The sequence below is a fragment of the Scyliorhinus torazame genome, chromosome 7 (genome assembly GCF_047496885.1).
Source record: "Scyliorhinus torazame isolate Kashiwa2021f chromosome 7, sScyTor2.1, whole genome shotgun sequence".
Lineage (NCBI taxonomy): Eukaryota > Metazoa > Chordata > Chondrichthyes > Carcharhiniformes > Scyliorhinidae > Scyliorhinus > Scyliorhinus torazame.
This window is the reverse complement of record NC_092713.1, coordinates 316098054-316115255: the sequence shown is the minus strand read 5'-3', so window position 1 is coordinate 316115255 and position 17202 is coordinate 316098054. Positions and strand designations below refer to the sequence as shown.

Below are 17202 nucleotides of genomic sequence, written 5' to 3'. Positions count from 1 at the left end.
ACTGTGTGTGTGTGTGTGTGGAGTTTGCAGTTTCTCTGCGTGGGTTTCCTCCGGGTGCTCCGGTTTCCGCCCACAGTCCAAAGATGTGCAGATTAGATGTATTGGCTATGCTAATTTGCCCTTTAGTGTCCAACAGTTAGGTGGGGTGAAAGGATTATGAGCAGGTGAGTCGGCGTGGGCAGGGTGCTCTTTCAGAGAGTCGGTGCAGACTCGATGGGCTGAATGGCCTCTGTAGGAATTCTATGGCAAGTTGCCATGTCTGCTTACATAACATGATCACTCTCAGAAAGTCATGGTCGTGAAGCACTTGGTGGTGTTCATTCATTCCTCACACCCCAGTCACTGGTACTAACATAACTGTCAACACATCGACAGCCACTGTAACAGTGCTACACCAAGTACTGAAGTGTTTTGAGAGATGTTTTGATGGCTATGGTGAGCAAGACTGCAAATATTTTTTCCTGGGCCTTTGGATCGTAGTACATCCTGTACCCGTCTGCATTGCATCTCATTACGTTCTGGATCAGTCTTCATTCATATCCACTCATGATCGAGTAATTGACTTGCTCACAGGCCCCGAGACATCAGTGTATTTGTTTTACACTCTACACAATATGTGCACGAACATAAAACCTGATTCTATTGGAAGTGATCCCATTACGTTTGTCTGGAGAACGTCCATCTGCTGCACAAAAAATCACCACGTTCTCTGCTGCTTCTTGGCATTTAAAGACAAATTTAAGGAGACAGTCGCTGATTTCGGTGTTCCAAAGCAAGCTGATTTCCTTTCAAAGACAATGGAATTCTCCGTTCTGCCAGCCTTATTTTCCTGTGCGGCCCACCCTCCCTGCCAGCGGGATTCTCTGTTCCCACAGCAGGCCAATGGGGTTTCTCCATTGTGAGCCACCCCACACCGTAGTGAAATGCCCGGCGTGGGTGCGCTGCCAACGGGGCGGAGGATCCCGCCGGTGGAGAATCCCTCAGCTGATCATTGGAACCATCTTTTTGAAAGGACGAAACATCCCCAGTTATAATTCAGGATGAGCATTTTTGACATTTAGAGTAACCAATTTTTCTTTCCAGTTAAGGAACAATTTAGCGTGGCCAATCCACCCACCCTGCAGATCTTTGGGTTGTGGGGGTGAGACCCACACAGCCACGGGGAGAATTTGCAAACTGCGCACGGACAGTGACCCGTGGCCGCGATCGAACCCGGGTCCTCAGCGTCATGAGGCAGCAGTGCTAACCACTGCACCATAATTGTGGATAAGCTGAGTGATCACGTCCTATTGGGAAAATAAACTGGGAAAAACCATTGATGTAAACAATCATCCATAGGTCAGTCACTTCTCCAAGGAAAAGGTTTGTCGACATTCATCTCCTTCGGAGCTGTCGCTTGGAAGTTAAGATTACATCATATACAATTGGCAGGCAATTCTTCTGCATTCTGTCTCAGAATTACAAAATCATACAATGCTACAGCACAGCAGGACATTATTGGACCCATTGTATCAATGCTTGTCGTTTGAAAGAGCTATCCAATTAGTCACACTGTCCCCCTGCTGCTTCCCCATGGCCCTGCAAAACTTTCCCTTTCAAATATTTAACAATTTCCTTTTGAAAATTTGCTTTCACCATCTCTTCAGCAATCTTCATGCCAACATATTTTTCTTTGCAACTTGCACGTGAGTAGAAACTAAAGGTCTCAATGACTTTGCGGTCGGCCGTGATTTGACACTGCTTCCTCCTGACTTGGATGCAAGCTGCCGACAAAGAGATGACAGGTTCCGTGATATGGACTTTGCGTTTTCCATTCTAACGCCATTGCAACACCAGCCACGTGGGAACTCTGACGTTCATTGTCAGCAATGTCGACAGGCGGACTAAGCGGCCAATCAAGTTGAAGAATTCTCACAGGCAGAAAATCGGGAAGAAAAAGCGGGCTGTATTCTCCGCCGGCGGGATGCTCTGTTTTCCCGGCAGCCCGGGGGTTTCCCGACGGCATGGGGCTGCCCCACAATGGGAAACCCCATCGACCAGCCGGCGAAACAGAGTATCCCGCTGACACGGCGGGATGAAGAATCCAGCCCCAGGTTTTGAGCCATCTGCTTTTTTCATGAATGTCCTCAGATACCTGGGATAGGGAATTCCAAAGATTCACAACCTTCTGAGTGAAGAAATTCCTTCTCATCTCAGTGCTCTGACCCTGAGATTGTACTCATGGGTTCTAGACTTTTATTAGCTACCGACAATAGAATGTATTTTACCAGTGAAGAAATCCCAGGATTCACGAAGGCAAATGTGATATGGCACATCCGTATGGCCCCCGATCACCCAGTTTCCAACGGGCTGGCAAACAGGGTAGTACAGACATTCAAACAAGTGTGAACAAGCAGACATTGGGGTCAATGGACACATGACTGGCCTGATTCTTGTTGTGCTATCGGACCCTCCGCATGCCACGGCCGGGGTAGCAGCGGCTGAATTGCTACTGGGCCAGAGGCTACAAACCTGTATTAGTCTTACCTTCCTTGATATTGGCAGGCAAGAACACGGCAGCCAGGAGCAGCAAGAGGGTGGCCCAGTTAGACAAGAATCTCACAGAACGTTTCTACAAGGTCACGAAGTGTATGTTCGCAACTTTGCAGACAGCGCCCAGTGAATTTCAGGAACAATCGCCCGCTAGATGAGGCCGGTATAATATCAGGTTCAGACACAAGGTCGCATCATGAAAAAACACGCCAGCTACATAAGGCCCAGAAGACCAGTTTTACGAAAAATTCCTCGGGAGAGGAAAATTACAGTCAAATCAACTCCGATGCCAGTCAAGGCTAGAGCATCACCTCGAGGGGGTCAAGACGCCAAAATGAGAGAGGTCATAGATACAGGTTCTGAAATGGAGACCCAGGCGTCGGAGGTTTCCGACGGGGACCAAGCAGTGCAGCAGCCTCAAGCAGCAGATCCACCACAGCGTTCCGCACCGAAGGGGTGTTTGTGGTCCACATGTACGCCGCCTGATCCAGCGCCACACATGCAGGAAGCACAGCCACGGGCGAAGAGAGTCCGGCGCACCCTTCCTCCGCAATCTTCTGAAGTGGCTTCAGACTTTGGGGAGGGCTGTTATAATCTGCTCGAGACCTACGGAGCTGGAGCAATCAGCCTACCCCACTAATGGGGCGGGGAGCTCGAGAACATTCAGGATAAAGTTCCATGTAAAGACAGCCAGGTATGGGACCGACAGAGTCGCAAAGTGGTGAGGCCGGCTATAATAGCTCCGCAATAAACCTACTTTTCTTTCACCTACCCAATTCGGACTCGTCTGTGGCCTACAAAAGGGGGCATCTATGACTCCCCTGCCTCCCGGGTCTCCTGCAATCCCAGCAGCACTCACCAAAACTAGCGCGCCACAGGGCCACCAATTGTCCAGCAGCTCTGTGAGGCGGGTCCTCCACCTGGAGGTGGATGGGATTCCCGCCACACACTCATCCGGGGACAGTCGTCTGGAAAATGAAAGTGGGGTGAGCTGGCTGAGGGGAGTGGGGGGGTTTGCAGGAAGCCTTCCTTCAGCAGAGAATCCAGCCCATGGCCCCAATGAACACGACTGTTGTTGTATCCAGAGGTTTGTAATGTGCTTTCTCAATGCATGAGCAAGGGCTGAACATCTGCAGCCTTTTCTCTTTTTATTGAGGTTATCTTTGGTAGCCTTTGTCAACACGTGTGAACTCGGTGCTGTGTGTTGTCATTAGCTCTGAGTGAATAAAAGCACAGGAAGACTTATTAGTCAGGATGTACTATATATAACCGTCTCTACGGATTGATACTTCAGTTGCAGGTTGCTTCTGGTAGTCAAGTAAAGATGAATCTTGACAGATTTTATTGCCTATCTAATACCCACCACAGGGGCAATTAATATTTTCACATCACACCCTTGACATTGATGGTGACAGAATTCATCATAAAATGAATTCATTTAATTCAGGGCAGCACGGTAGCAGAGTGGTTAGCACAATTGCTTCACAGCTCCAGGGTCCCAGGTTCGATTCCCGGCTTGGGTCACTGTCTGTGCGGAGTCTGCACGTTCTCCCCGTGTCTGCGTGGGTTTCCTCCGGGTGCTCCGGTTTCCTCCCACAGTCCAAAGATGTGCAGGTTAGGTGGATTGACCATGCTAAATTGCCCTTAGTGTCCAAAATTGCCCTTAGTGTTGGGTAGGGTTACTGGGTTATGGGAATAGGGTGGAAATGTGGGCTTGGGTAGGATGCTCTTTCCAAGAGCCGGTGCAGACTCGATGGGCCGAATGGCCTCTTTCTGCACTGTAAATTCTATGAAATCTATGAAAAGCGTTTCAAAGCTCTCACGTACTAAACTAGGGCAAAAAATCTAAATGATTTATTTTAAAGTAAATTAAGCTCCAGCCTGTCATTCTTTATCGGTAACTTTCACTTTTGGACATCCCAAAGCAGTTTGCAGCTAATTAACTATTTTTTGAAGCGCAGTCACTGTTGTGATGTCGGAAATACATCAGCCAATATGTGCACAGCAAGCTCCCACAACGGCAATGACCAGATATCCTGGGCGGGATTCTCTGATCCTGTGGCTAAGTGGTGACGCCGTCGTAAACGCCGCCACGTTTCCCGACGGCGTCAACATGGCCTCAGGATCAGCAATTCTGGCCCCTACTGGGGGCCAGCACAGCACTGGAGCAACCTTCGCCGCTCCAGCTGCCGATCCCGGCATCAACTGGGCACCGCGGGGTCGGCGCATGCGCAGTGGCACTTGCGCCAACGCGCGCCTGTGGAGAGGCACCGGCGCCAACGCGCGCATGCACAGTGACTCACTACTCCGCACCGGCCCCAACGCAACATGGCATAGGGCTACAGGGGCCGGCGTGGACGAAAGGAAGCCCCCAGCCCGAGAGGCTGGCCCGTCGATCGGTGGGCCACTATCGCGGGCCAGGCCACAGCAGAGGCCCCCCCCCCCGGTTCGGACCCCCCCCTCAAGGCCGCCCCCAGATCCTTCAATGCTGGTGTCCCGCCGGCTGAGAGCAGGTGTGGACGGCGCCGGCGGGACACGGGTTTTCTGTTACGGCCGCTCGGCCCATCCCGGGCCGAGAATCGTCTGGGGGCCCCATAGAGCGGCCCCCAACCAGCGCCGCGCCGACCACACCGGCGCCAATGGGGCTGATTCTCCGCAGAGCAGAGAATCATGCCCTGGCGTTGGGGTGGCATGGTGCGATTCGCGCCGGTCGCGGCGATTCTCCCGCCCAGCCCCGGGCTGAGTGAATCCCGCCTGCTCTTGTGATGTTGATTGAAGGATGAATATCAGTCGAGGCACCGGGGAGAATTCTCCTGTTCAAATTCAAAACAGCACCCTGGGATCATAGAACCCCTACAGTGCAGAACAAGACCATTCAGCCCATCAGGTCTGCACCGACCCTCCACTCCACTCAAGCCCACTTCCCTGCCCTATCCCAATAACTCCTTTGCCTAACCTACACATCCCAGCACACTAAGGGGCAATTTATCATGGCCAATCCGCCTAAACTGTGCTTCTAACTGGAGCACCCGGAGGAAACCCACGCAGAAAGTGCACCCGAGGCTGAAATTGAACCCGGGTCCCTGGCGCTGTTAGGGAGCAGTGCCACTGCGTCGCCAACTATCTTTTACATCCAACTGAGAGAGCAGATTTGTTTCCTATTTGAAAGCCGGCATTGCCAAAAGTACAGATCCCTCAATATTTCAGAGACTGTCAGCCTGGACATCCTGGGGTGAGGTTTGAACCCATAAACCTTCTAATTAAACAGTGGGAATGCTACCTATTGAGCCACAGTTAACAATTAGCTAGTCCAGTAACTCTCCCACTAAATTATCATAGCCACCAACAATATAATTTGAGACTATTGATGTGGGCTACATTGAAAGTGTTCTAATTGTATTATTTCACATCTTAAGTGGTTGATAATTAAAAATGGAACTTTGGAGAGATTGAGGGGCAGGGAGCTGCTGTGTCGACATTGAGGTCAATTTCAGTTTGCTCAATACAGCACAAGCTGTAAATTGAAGCTAGTTTCATCTTAATCGCTATGGCTTAGCTTTCACACTGGACAGGATGATGACCAACCGAATCATCAGGAGATGGACACAGTTGATTAATAAAACAATTTATATTGGTACAGATTAACATTGTCAGCTGATTCCATTGATTTTCTTTTCCATGACTTGCTTTCCGGTGTAATTGAACATTATTTTTTCTGTATTAGGGATCTCCTCTATTTAATCAGCAAGTCACCTCGAACATGATGAGGAACAGACAAAAAAATGTCATTACAATGAGAGAGGCAATGAGGGGCGTCCATGGAACATAGGGAAGCGAAGCAGGGGTAAGTCACAGAGTCTTGGGGCTGCTCTGTCACTCAATGAGGTCCTGGTTGATCAATGACCTCAACTGACTTTTCCTCCTACCCTGTTCCCCCTCTCCCTTGGTTCCCTCAGACTGGAAGGTGTGGGTTATCTTGGAGTTAGACTGACTACTTTAACCACTGGTAGTCCATCAGCATGCAGAACAACTGCCGCCCTCCCTGGCACCATTGCGGGATTGGACTTTTCAACCTCATTTCACCCCTCACCCCTCCTACCCCCCTCCCCCCTTGCCCCCGCAACATGCATTTAGTGGAACAGTCGTGAACCAAAGGAGAACTCAAGCTCCAAAAATGGTGTCCACACTTCGATCTCAGCAGGAATGTTTATTGGTTTGATGTACATCGCTATCACCTTGTTGCAATTTGTTTTTTCTTTGAAGAGTTTTCTTTTAATTTATTCATGGGATCTTGGCAACATCAGGTGGGTCCAGGATTTATTGCCCATCCCTAATTGTCCTTGAACAGAGGGAATTTTAAGAGCCAACCACATTGCTGTGGGTCTGGAGTCACATGTAGGCCAGCCCAGGTAAGGACGGCAGATTTCCTTTCCTAAAGGACATTGGTGAACCAGGGGTGAAATTCTCCGACCCCCCACCGGGTCGGAGAATCGCCGGGGGCTGGCATGAATCCCGCCCCCGCCGGTTGCCGAAGTCTCCGGCACCTGAGATTCGGCGGGGGCGGGAATTGCGCCGCGCCGGTTGGCGGGCCCCCAAGCTCAATTCTCCGGCCCGAATGGGCCGAAGTCCCGCAGCTAAAATGCCTGTCCCGCCGGCGTAAATTAAACCACCTACCTTACCGGCGGGAGAAGGCGGCACGGGCGGGCTCCGGGGTCCAGGGGGGGGCGCGGGGCAATCTGGCCCCGGGGGGTTGCCCCCACGGTGGCCTGGCCCGCGATCGGGGCCCACTGATCCGCGGGCGGGCCTGTGCCGTGGGGGCACTCTTTCCCTTCCGCCTCCGCCACGGTCTCCACCATGGCGGAGGCGGAAGAGACTCCCTCCACTGCGCATGCGTGGGAAACTGTCAGCGGCCGCTAACGCCCCCGCGCATGCGCCGCCCGGAGATGTCATTTCCGCGCCAGCTGGCGGGGCACAAAAGGCCTTTTCCGCCAGCTGGCGGGGCGGAAATTCGTCCGGCGCCGTCCTAGCCCCTCAATGTTGGGGCTCGGCCCCCAAAGATGCAGAGCATTCTGCACCTTTGGGGCGGCGCGATGCCCGTCTGATTTGCGCCGTTTTGGGCGCCAGTCGGCGGACATCGCGCCGTTTCCGGAGAATTTCGCCCCAGATGATTGTTTTTTAATGTCAATCGACAACGGTCATTATTAGATGTTTAGTTTCAGATTTTATTCAGATTCAAATTTCACTATCTACAATGATGGGATTTGAAGCCCAGATCATTACCCTGGGTCCGTGGACTGGATTGGATTGGACTTGTTTATTGTCACATGTACCGAGGTACAGTGAAAAGTATTTTTCTGCGAGCAGCTCAACAGATCATTAAGTAATTATTACTCCAGTGTCAATAGCACTGTGCCAACGCCTTACCCAGTTATTTTCACTGTTTGTGTGCTTGTTTGCTCCAGAGTAAGCGGTCTGGCAAAGATAAAAGCTTCTGTCATTAATACCATGAATGCTGTTGATCGACACGTTTAAGAAATACTAATCTTTATTAGTGTCACAAGTAGGCTTACAGTAACACTGCAATGAAGTTACTGCATAAAGCCCCTAGTCGCCACACTCCGGCGCCTGTTCGGGTACACGGAGGGAGAATTCAGAATGTTCAAATCACCTAAAAAGCACGTCTTTCGGGACTTGTGGGAGGAAACCGGAGCACCCGGAGGAAACCCACGCAGACACGGGGGGAACGTGCAGACTCCACACAGACAGTGACCCAAGCCAGGAATCGAACCTGGGTCCCTGGCGCGGTGAAGCAACAGTGCTAACCACTGTGCCACCGCAGATTATAAATTGGATCATTTATTTCAAAAACATGTTTACTGTAACATTTTCAGGATTATTTCCAAGGTTTGCCAGAATTCGTAATGGCAAAATAGTTCTCTACATAGAGGATACTCGGAGGTAGGATATGAAGGCGCATTGGGGTGCTCGAAAAGGAATGGGGGTTTGAGGGGGAATAGAGGGGGCATGGGAGATACAGGGGTATGGAAGGGATGAGGACATGGAGGGGGTATGGGAATATGAGAAGGCAAAGAGTGTGCACGGTAAATCTAAATTGGGATGGAGGAGGCATAGGAAAAATGAGGGGGCATTGGGGATATGGGTCCCTGTCTCCCCGGAATGAGCATACGGTGGGCAGAGGCATCCTTAATGGAGATGTGTTTGTGGAGTTGGGAACTTGACCAATGCCTAGTCTCTGTCATTTCCATGAGGGTACATCTCATCCTTCTTGGCCCAGTCTACTCAACGTCTCCTCACAGGACAGCCCGCTAATCTCAGGGCATCTTTTCTGTCTGCTTAGCTCCCATTTAGACCAAACATCGCTCTACCGTTCATCATACCGTGCACCATGTTGTTTTCTTCATTTGCCAACAAACCTTTTTGCACCGTTGGGAGCCTGACACAAGGAAACCAAAAAAGAAAAGCGAGCAAAGTATTAAACCATGAAAAAGCTGAGAAACATTGTCCAAAATATTGGAATCGGCAGACACTGCCTGTACTTGAAGGCCGGGGCGTGGTGGTGGTGGGCCTGGCTAATCTGCAGAAGCATGACCCCTGTGGTCACTCTTTAGGTCAGACCCCTGCCGGAGATGGCAGAAGCAGTTAATATTGGTTCACTCAAATCACATTGATGGGTCTCAGAAAGTAATGGGTGGGATTTTCCAGCCGCTCCGGCTGGCGTGATCTTCTGGTCCCGCCAATGTCACTTGCCAATGATGAGCACCTCCGCTGCTGCAGAACACACTGGGATTTGAGTCTCGCCAGTGCAAACCGGGCACAAGGATCAATAATAAGCCTGAGGCACACCCAATATTGGGCCTTGCGCCTCATTTATAGCTGTGTCACTGAAGTCTGTTGGGCATCACTAGGTAGCTGACTGTGAGGACTTTAACTTCAGGCTTCTGCAGTGCCAGTCGAGGTACTCAGGTAGACCTTGGTGGAGGAAGGAAGTGGAAGATTAGGGTAGGAGAAAGTGGGAAATCAGGCAAGCAAATTCGAATGACCTGGCTCATCAATATGGGCAGCACAGCAGCAGAGTGGTTAGCACTGTTGCTTCACAGCGGCAGGGCCCCAGGCTCGATTCCCGGCTTGGGTCACTGTCTGTGCGGAGTCTGCACGTTCTTCCCGTGTCTACGTGGGTTTCCTCCGGGTGTTCCGGTTTCTTCCCACAAGGCCCGAAAGACGTGCTATTAGGTGAATTGGACATTCTGAATTCTCCCTCAGTGTACCCGAACAGGCGCCGGAGTGTGGTGGCTAAGAGATTTTCACAGTAACTTCATTGCAGTGTTAATTAAGCCTACTTGTGACATTAAAGATTATTCATTAAAAATTACATCTTGTTCATGCCCACTGGTAACCCACAGAGAGCCCACTACGTCTTTAGATAGTGTCGCCCACATTCTCTAACCGGATAAAACTGAAACTCAGTTTCAGCCTGTTCGGGTACACAGAGGGAGAATTAGCACCATAACTTTGTTAGAACGAGAGGTCACAGGTATAGGTTGAGAGGTGGTAGTTTCAAGCCTGAGATGAGGAGGAACTACTTCTCGCAGAGGGTGGTGAATTTGTGGAACTCGCTGCCCCATAGTGCGATGGAGTCTGAGTTATTAAATGATTTCAAGAAGGAGATAGATATATTTCTGATAAAAAAGATGGGTTAAAGGGAAATGGGAAACAGGCAGGAAGTTCGATTTGAGACCAGGAAGGGATCAGCCATGATCGGGTTGAATGCTCCGAGGGGCTGAATTGCCTCCTGCTCGTAATGACAATGCACCTTTGTTCCTATGTTAGACATCAAAATGGTTTCCACTGCATTCCACTGACAGCAGGAGAAACCCCAAGGAAATGTCCAGAAGATGGTGTCCTATTAGATGACTTTATGTGATGTGTTAATCTTTGCATTCCACACACTCTGGAAGCGTAAACGCCTCTCCTTCGAGCCACCAAAAGGCCGTGAATGGACCAGGCAAAATTATGCACTTTTCGGCTGAATGCGTCCATTATCAAATAGTTCCTCCCCCTTTCAGAGGCTTCTTAATATCCATACCTCTTTGACCAAGCTTTTTTGAACATCTGCCCTAATATCGCCCGACGCCACACGGTGTCGAATATTGTCTGAAAAACACACTTCTGAAGCATCTTGGGATATTTTGCTACAGGTCCAGTATCAGTGAAGGCAGTTGTTGTGAGTCGCGACATCATACTTTGAGATTACTTTATTATTCTCAGGATAAACCTGCTGGCATTAAGCGGTCAGTTTTTCTAATGTGACAAACAACACGACATAAGTAAAGCAGTCTGCAAGGATGATTTACATTTCGGCTAGATTGCAGGCTGCACAATGTTGAATGATCACTCCTGACGTCACCACAGCAGCACCATGGATCTGTAACAGCTCTTTGGGGCAACAAGCCTGTTGTATTGATTGGTTTGACGTGCTTTGATTTCCAGAGGCTTAGATGCACTCAGCAGATACTGCCAGACTCATGTGGGTAGATTGATAACAACCGCTATTGATATGACACAACTCCCACTTAAAGTGATTGCTGCTCCCACACTTTGTACATCGTTCAGCCACCGCTTCAGAAAGGCACGGGCTATTGCTCACTTTGCCTCTACGTCATTTAGAATGAAACATCTGTTGGAATAAGTCTCCAAGATGATAGTACAAAGCCAGACAGGCTTTTTAAAAATTTACAATGGTATTCTTTGCAACTGCATTTCAAGCTGTTGGTTTTATTCTGATGACCTGTCCAAATAGATTTAAGGTAATTGGCAAAAGAAGCAATGGAGGCAAGAGGAAAAGCTTTTTCACCCAGCAAGTGGTTACGGTCTGGAATGCACTGCCTGGGAGTATAGCCGAGGCAGCTTCTAGTGAAACATTTAACTGTTGGTCGAAAAGGAAGAGTGTGCAGGGGTATGAGGGGAAGGCAAAGGGAGTGGCACTTGGGAAATATCTCCGATGGAGAGTGGGCGTAGTCATGAGAGAGGAATGGCCTCATTCTACGTTGTCCTGACTTGGGAATTCTGTGATGCAGTTTTCTGACCAAAGAAGCCTGACAGAGCAGGGAAGAGCCATTTCATGTGTCTTGCAGACAGGAGAGATTGGATTGGATTTTGTTTATTGTCACGGGTATTGAGTACAGTGAAAAGTATTTTTCTGCGAGCAGCTCAAACATGAAAAGAAAAGAAAAAGAAAATACAGAATAGGGCAACACAAGGTACACAATGTATCGACATCGGTACAATAGACACCGGCATCGGGTGAAACATACAGGAGTGTATGGTGAATGAGGTCAGTCCATAAGAGGGTCAGTTAGGAGTCTGGTAACAGCGGGAAAGAAACAGTTTTTAAATCTGTTTGTGTGTGTTCTCAGACTTCTGTATCTCCTGCCCAATGGAAGAAGTTGGAAGAGTGAGTAAGCCGGGTGGGAGGGGTCTTTGATTATGCTGCCTGCTTTCCCCAGGCAGCGGGAGTCAATGGATGGGAGGCAGGTTCGTGTAATGGACTGGGGGGTGTTCACGACTCTCTGAAGTTTCTTGCAGTCTTGGGCCGAGCAGTTGCCATACCAGGCTGTGATACAGTCAGATAGGATGCTTTCTATGGTGTATCTGTAAAAGTTGGTAAGAGTCAATGTGGACATGCCGAATTTCCTTAGATTCGTGAGGAAGTATACGTGCTGTTGTGTTTTCTTGGTAGCGTCAACGTGACAGGTCAGAATTTTGGAGATGTGCACCCTGAGGAATTTGAAACTGCTAACCATCTCCACTTCGGCCCCGTTGATGCTGACAGGGGTGTGTGCAGTACTTTGCTTCCTGAAGTCAATGACCAGCTCTTTAGTTTTGCTGGCATTGAGGGAGAGATTGTTGTCGCTGCACCACTCCACTAGGTTCTCTATCTCCCTCCTGTATTCTGACTCGTCGTTATTCGAGATCCGGCCCACTATGGTCGCATTGTCAGCAAACTTGTCGATGGAGTTGGAAATAACTTGGGCTGGATTCTCCGTCGGCGGGATCCTCCGCTTCGCCGGTAGTGCACTCATGCCCGTGGATTTCCCGACATTGTGGAGTTTCCACAATGGAAATCCCCATTGGCCGGTTGCCGGGACGGAGGATCCCGCTGTTGGCGGGGGCGCGCTGCAGCAGAAAATGTGTGCGGCGGGACGGCGATTCCCCCCCCTTAGTTTATGTTGCACTTTTCATTTCTCAGGACATCCCAAAGCACATTGCAGCAAATGGAAGAGTTTTGAAGTGTAGTCCCAAAAAAACAGTCCTGAGGTCACTGGACAGATAATGATGTGAGTTGGTGGAGAAACATTGGACAACAGGAATAATTCACTTCCTCTTCTCCATAATAATGCAATGGGATCGTTTATATTCATCTGCGAGAGCAGATGTGTCCTCAGTAGGCAGCACGGTAGCACAGTGGTTAGCACTTTGCACTATGGCTTCAAAGCGCCAGGGTCCCAGGTTCGATTCCTGGCTTGGGTCACTGTCTGTGCGGAGTCTGCACGTTCTCCCCATGTCTGCGTGGGTTTCCTCCGGGTGCTCCGGTTTCCTCCCATAAGTTCCGAAAGATGTGCTGTTAGGTAATTTGGACTTTCTGAATTCTCCCTCTGCGTACCCGAACAGGCGCTGGATAGTGGCGACGAGGAGCTTTCCACAGTAACAGGGTGTTGGTGAGGCCGCATCTGGAGTATTGTGTTCAGTTTTGGTCTCCTTACATGAGAAAGGACATATTGGCACTGGAGGGAGTGCAGAGGAGATTCACTGGGTTGATCCCAGAGTTGAGGGGATTAGATTATGACGCGAGGTTGAGTAGACTGGGACTGTACTCATTGGAGTTTAGAAGGATGCGGGGGGATCTTATTGAAACATATAAAATTATGAGGGGAATAGATGGGATAGATGCGGGCAGGTTGTTTCCACTGGTCGGGGAAAGCAGAACTAGGGGGCATAGCCTCAAAGTAAGGGGAAGTAGATTTAGGACGGAGTGTAGGAGGAACTTCTACGCCCAAAGGGTTGTGAATCTCTGGAATTCCTTGCCCAGTGAAGCAGTTGAGGCTCCTTCTTTAAACGTTTTTAAGAAAAAGATAGATACCTTTCTAAACAATAAAGGAATTCGGGGATATGGTGTACGGGCCGGAGAGTGGAGCTGAGTCCACAAAGATCAGCCATGATCTCATTAAATGGCGGAGCAGGCTCGAGGGGCCAGATGGCCCACTCCTGTTCCTAGTTCTTATTACAGTGTTAAGCCTACTTGTGACAATATAGATTATTATTAAGCTTAATGTCAAAGCCAAAAGTCAGACCTATTTGTTTATTCATCCCCAGGATATGGGTGTTGCTGGCAAATTCAACATTTGTCACCATTCCCTAATTGCCCTTAACTGACGGGATTGGGTCAGGTGAGTGGGAATTACAGGGTCAGCAGTAAGGAGTGTGGATCTGAACTCATTGAGTGGGTAAGGACAACAGATTTCCTTGCATGAAGGACGTTGGTAAACTGGATGGGATTTTGTGACAGTCCAGTTGTTTCATAGGGCAGGATATTCGATCTTTGAGTTAAGTATGGTGGTGGTGGATTTCACAGTTCATTGGTTGGAATGGTGGGAAATTGCCCCAGATTCAGCACTCGGCAGCTCATTAATTATACACTGGTGGGTAACTCTCCAAATCACCTGGTGGGTCGGGAGCTGATTCGGCTCCCTCGGCGTTACCTGGCAAGGTTGAAGTTCAGGGTGCCGCATTCAAACGCCACCCAAGCACAGACATTTGCCCCTCTCCAGCTCAGCTGTCTCCAGAACATGCACAGAGATGCGTCGCGACCAGAGGTGGAAGGCTTCAAGCCAGGAGAAAAAGTCTCCACTCCATTTTAGCCCCGACACCCTCAACGCCTTGATTCATGGAGCATGGCAGCACAGAGATGTGCTGCAGCTGAGTGATGGTTGCTGCAAGTAAACCAGCCCCACAACGCTGCCCTGGCAGCCTATTGCAGAGGAGATCAGTGTGGCTGGCCACCACACCCACAATGTCATCCAGTACAGGAAGAGGATGAATGACCTCGTCTTCTCTGCCAGGATAAGTCAACATTCAACTCCCTCCAATGTCAAGCTCACAGTATGGCTCTGTGTATGCAAAGGGGTACTCCCTTCAGGGATCTCACACAACATTTGTGGGGACACATACCAGCACTGATTGTCTTATGGAAGATTTTGCGACCAACTACCCATCTATCATGTTGCTCACACTCCATCTTCAGCCCCATCTGGGGAGGACTACCACACACAGGGGATATGCATGTTTCCTCGCCTCGGCTTCATCCCTTCTCATCATGGTCTCCCAGCCGCGTGTGTCTCAGCCGCGCACCATTCGCTAACGGCTGGATTTCCCATTGAAACCAGGCCACGCCGCTGGGAAACCCGCTGTGGGAATGCGGCCCATATCTTCATCCAGGGCATTGTGGCCCACAACAAGCGTGAAAGAGCCCAGATCGGGAAAAGTACTAATCAACATTACTCCCCTCTCCCAGTTCGAGGAGGATGCCTGGGAGTTGGCTGAGGAGGACAGGCTCGCTCCTGTGGGACAGGGGAAATTGGCCTTTCCCTGCAACCGAGTATGGATGACACCTCCATGAGTCCACATTCACTGTGGGTGACAATCAATCTTGTGTTCTGCCTACTCATGAACTAAAACTCTCTTCTCCCTCTTACAGGCATATCCAGGTGGACAAGAACGCCCAACATAAGCCCCACCCCCGGACCATGTTGGGATGAGGAAGCCTCCGAAGAAGAACTGCGAAAGCATTCATCTGCACATTCCACCAACGCAGAGCCACATAGCCCAGTGCACCATAGCTGTACATTAGGCTCGGGGTCACCTGCTGGAGGGCACCTCGCTGACACGTCCCCACAGCAGTCAGAGGCAGGGACAGTCCAGGTCCCCGGCACTCTCAGGGCTGCTGGTGTAGCAGTAGGGTTAGGATAACTAGGAAATATTGAAATTACTTTTGGGTCATTTGCGGACAAACACTATAAAAATGTTTCACTTTTATTCATATATTTGATGTTTCTGTGAATGGCTTGTTCGACTGACAGCGTTGTGACTCTAGACACAGGAATCCTCTTATTTCGAGGTTTAGCCATTAACCCATTCAGTGATAGTCTCCCTTTGTGAGATTCACATCCATGTGATGTCAGCTTCATTGAAGATAGTCATGGAGAATTGTTACCATCACATTAGAAATGTGTGAAAAAAGTGCTTATAACTCTTTAATGCCACCCCGTTGCATGAGGACAGCTCAGCAGCCTTGAGGGATCAGCGGCAGTTGTGTCTCCTCAGTATTGGCATCGGAGGACAAAACATAGATGGGAGGATGAAATCCCCAAACATGTCCCCATCTCACTGACCAGCGTCGTTTCTGATAAATATGGCCAGGGTATTGCAGCATTCAAGTTGTTGTTTCAACTTTCACTTCCCAGAGCAAGCTCATCAGGGTTGTCATGTGAGTGTTCCTTTAAGAAGTGTTTAAGAGTGTTCCTACCATCAAGAAAGCACAACAGCGCCTATACCTCCTCAGGAAACTAAGGAAATTCAGCATGACCACATTGACTCTTACCAACTTTTACAGATGCACCATAGAAAGCATCCTATCAGGCTGCATCACAGCCTGGTATGGCAACTGCTCGGCCCAGGACCGCAAGAAACTTCAGAGAGTCGTGAACACCGTCCAGTCCATCACACAAACCTGCCTACCATCCATTGACTCCATCTACACCTCCCGCTGCCTGGGGAAAGTGGGCAGTATAATCAAAGATCCCTCCCACCCGGCTTACTCACTCTTCCAACTTCTTCCATCGGGCAGGAGATACAGAAGTCTGAGAACACGCACGAACAGACTCAAAAACAGCTTCTTCCCCACTGTCACCAGACTCCTAAATGACCCTCTTATGGACTGACTTCATTAACACTACACCCTGTATGCTTCATCCGATGCCAGTGCTTATGTAGTTACATTGTATATGTTGTGTTGCCCTATTATGTATTTTCTTTTATTCCCTTTTCTTCTCATGTACTTAATGATCTGTTGAGCTGCTCGCAGAAAAGTACTGTTCACTGTACCTCGGTACACGTGACAATAAACAAATCCAATCCAAGAAAGGTTTTTGTCTTATCACATGGTTTCAGTGATCTTATTGTGTGGGTGGAGCTGGGCTGTGGATCGGTGAGCTGTTTTTGCTTTCGCTTTCACATTTGGCTGCTGTGGACTCAGACAGGGAGAATGATGTCTTTTGACCTGTCTCTCTCTAGTTTCATTTAAAATATCTGTTCCAGTAAAAATCACCTTGTTGGTGGCTTGAGATACAGTTTGCTTTCCGGAAGGGTTTAAACCTGCTGGTGAGATGGGGTCAGAATCTCAGGAAAAGCCAATCTTATTCAAGTGAGAATGCAGAGTGCTGGGCCATTTCCTTGAAAAAGGGGTTTTTGGTTTCTGGGATTTTGTTTTTGAATTGGAACAGTTAAGAGGGAATTCATTAAATGTTATACATAGATTACTGTAGTTGTGGGGTATCTTTATGTTTGTAATTGATAAAAAATCTTGCTGTGTGTTTA

The 17202-nt window shown here is 49.3% G+C and overlaps 1 long non-coding RNA gene across 1 annotated transcript; it reads left to right on the top strand.

The window, feature by feature from the left end:
- The first annotated feature begins 3115 nt into the window (after positions 1–3115).
- LOC140427507 (uncharacterized) lies at positions 3116–17200 on the top strand. The gene is made up of 3 exons (XR_011948532.1): positions 3116–3226; positions 6257–6376; positions 15305–17200. It is a non-coding gene; the product is annotated as an uncharacterized lncRNA (long non-coding RNA).
- The last annotated feature ends 2 nt before the right edge of the window (positions 17201–17202 follow it).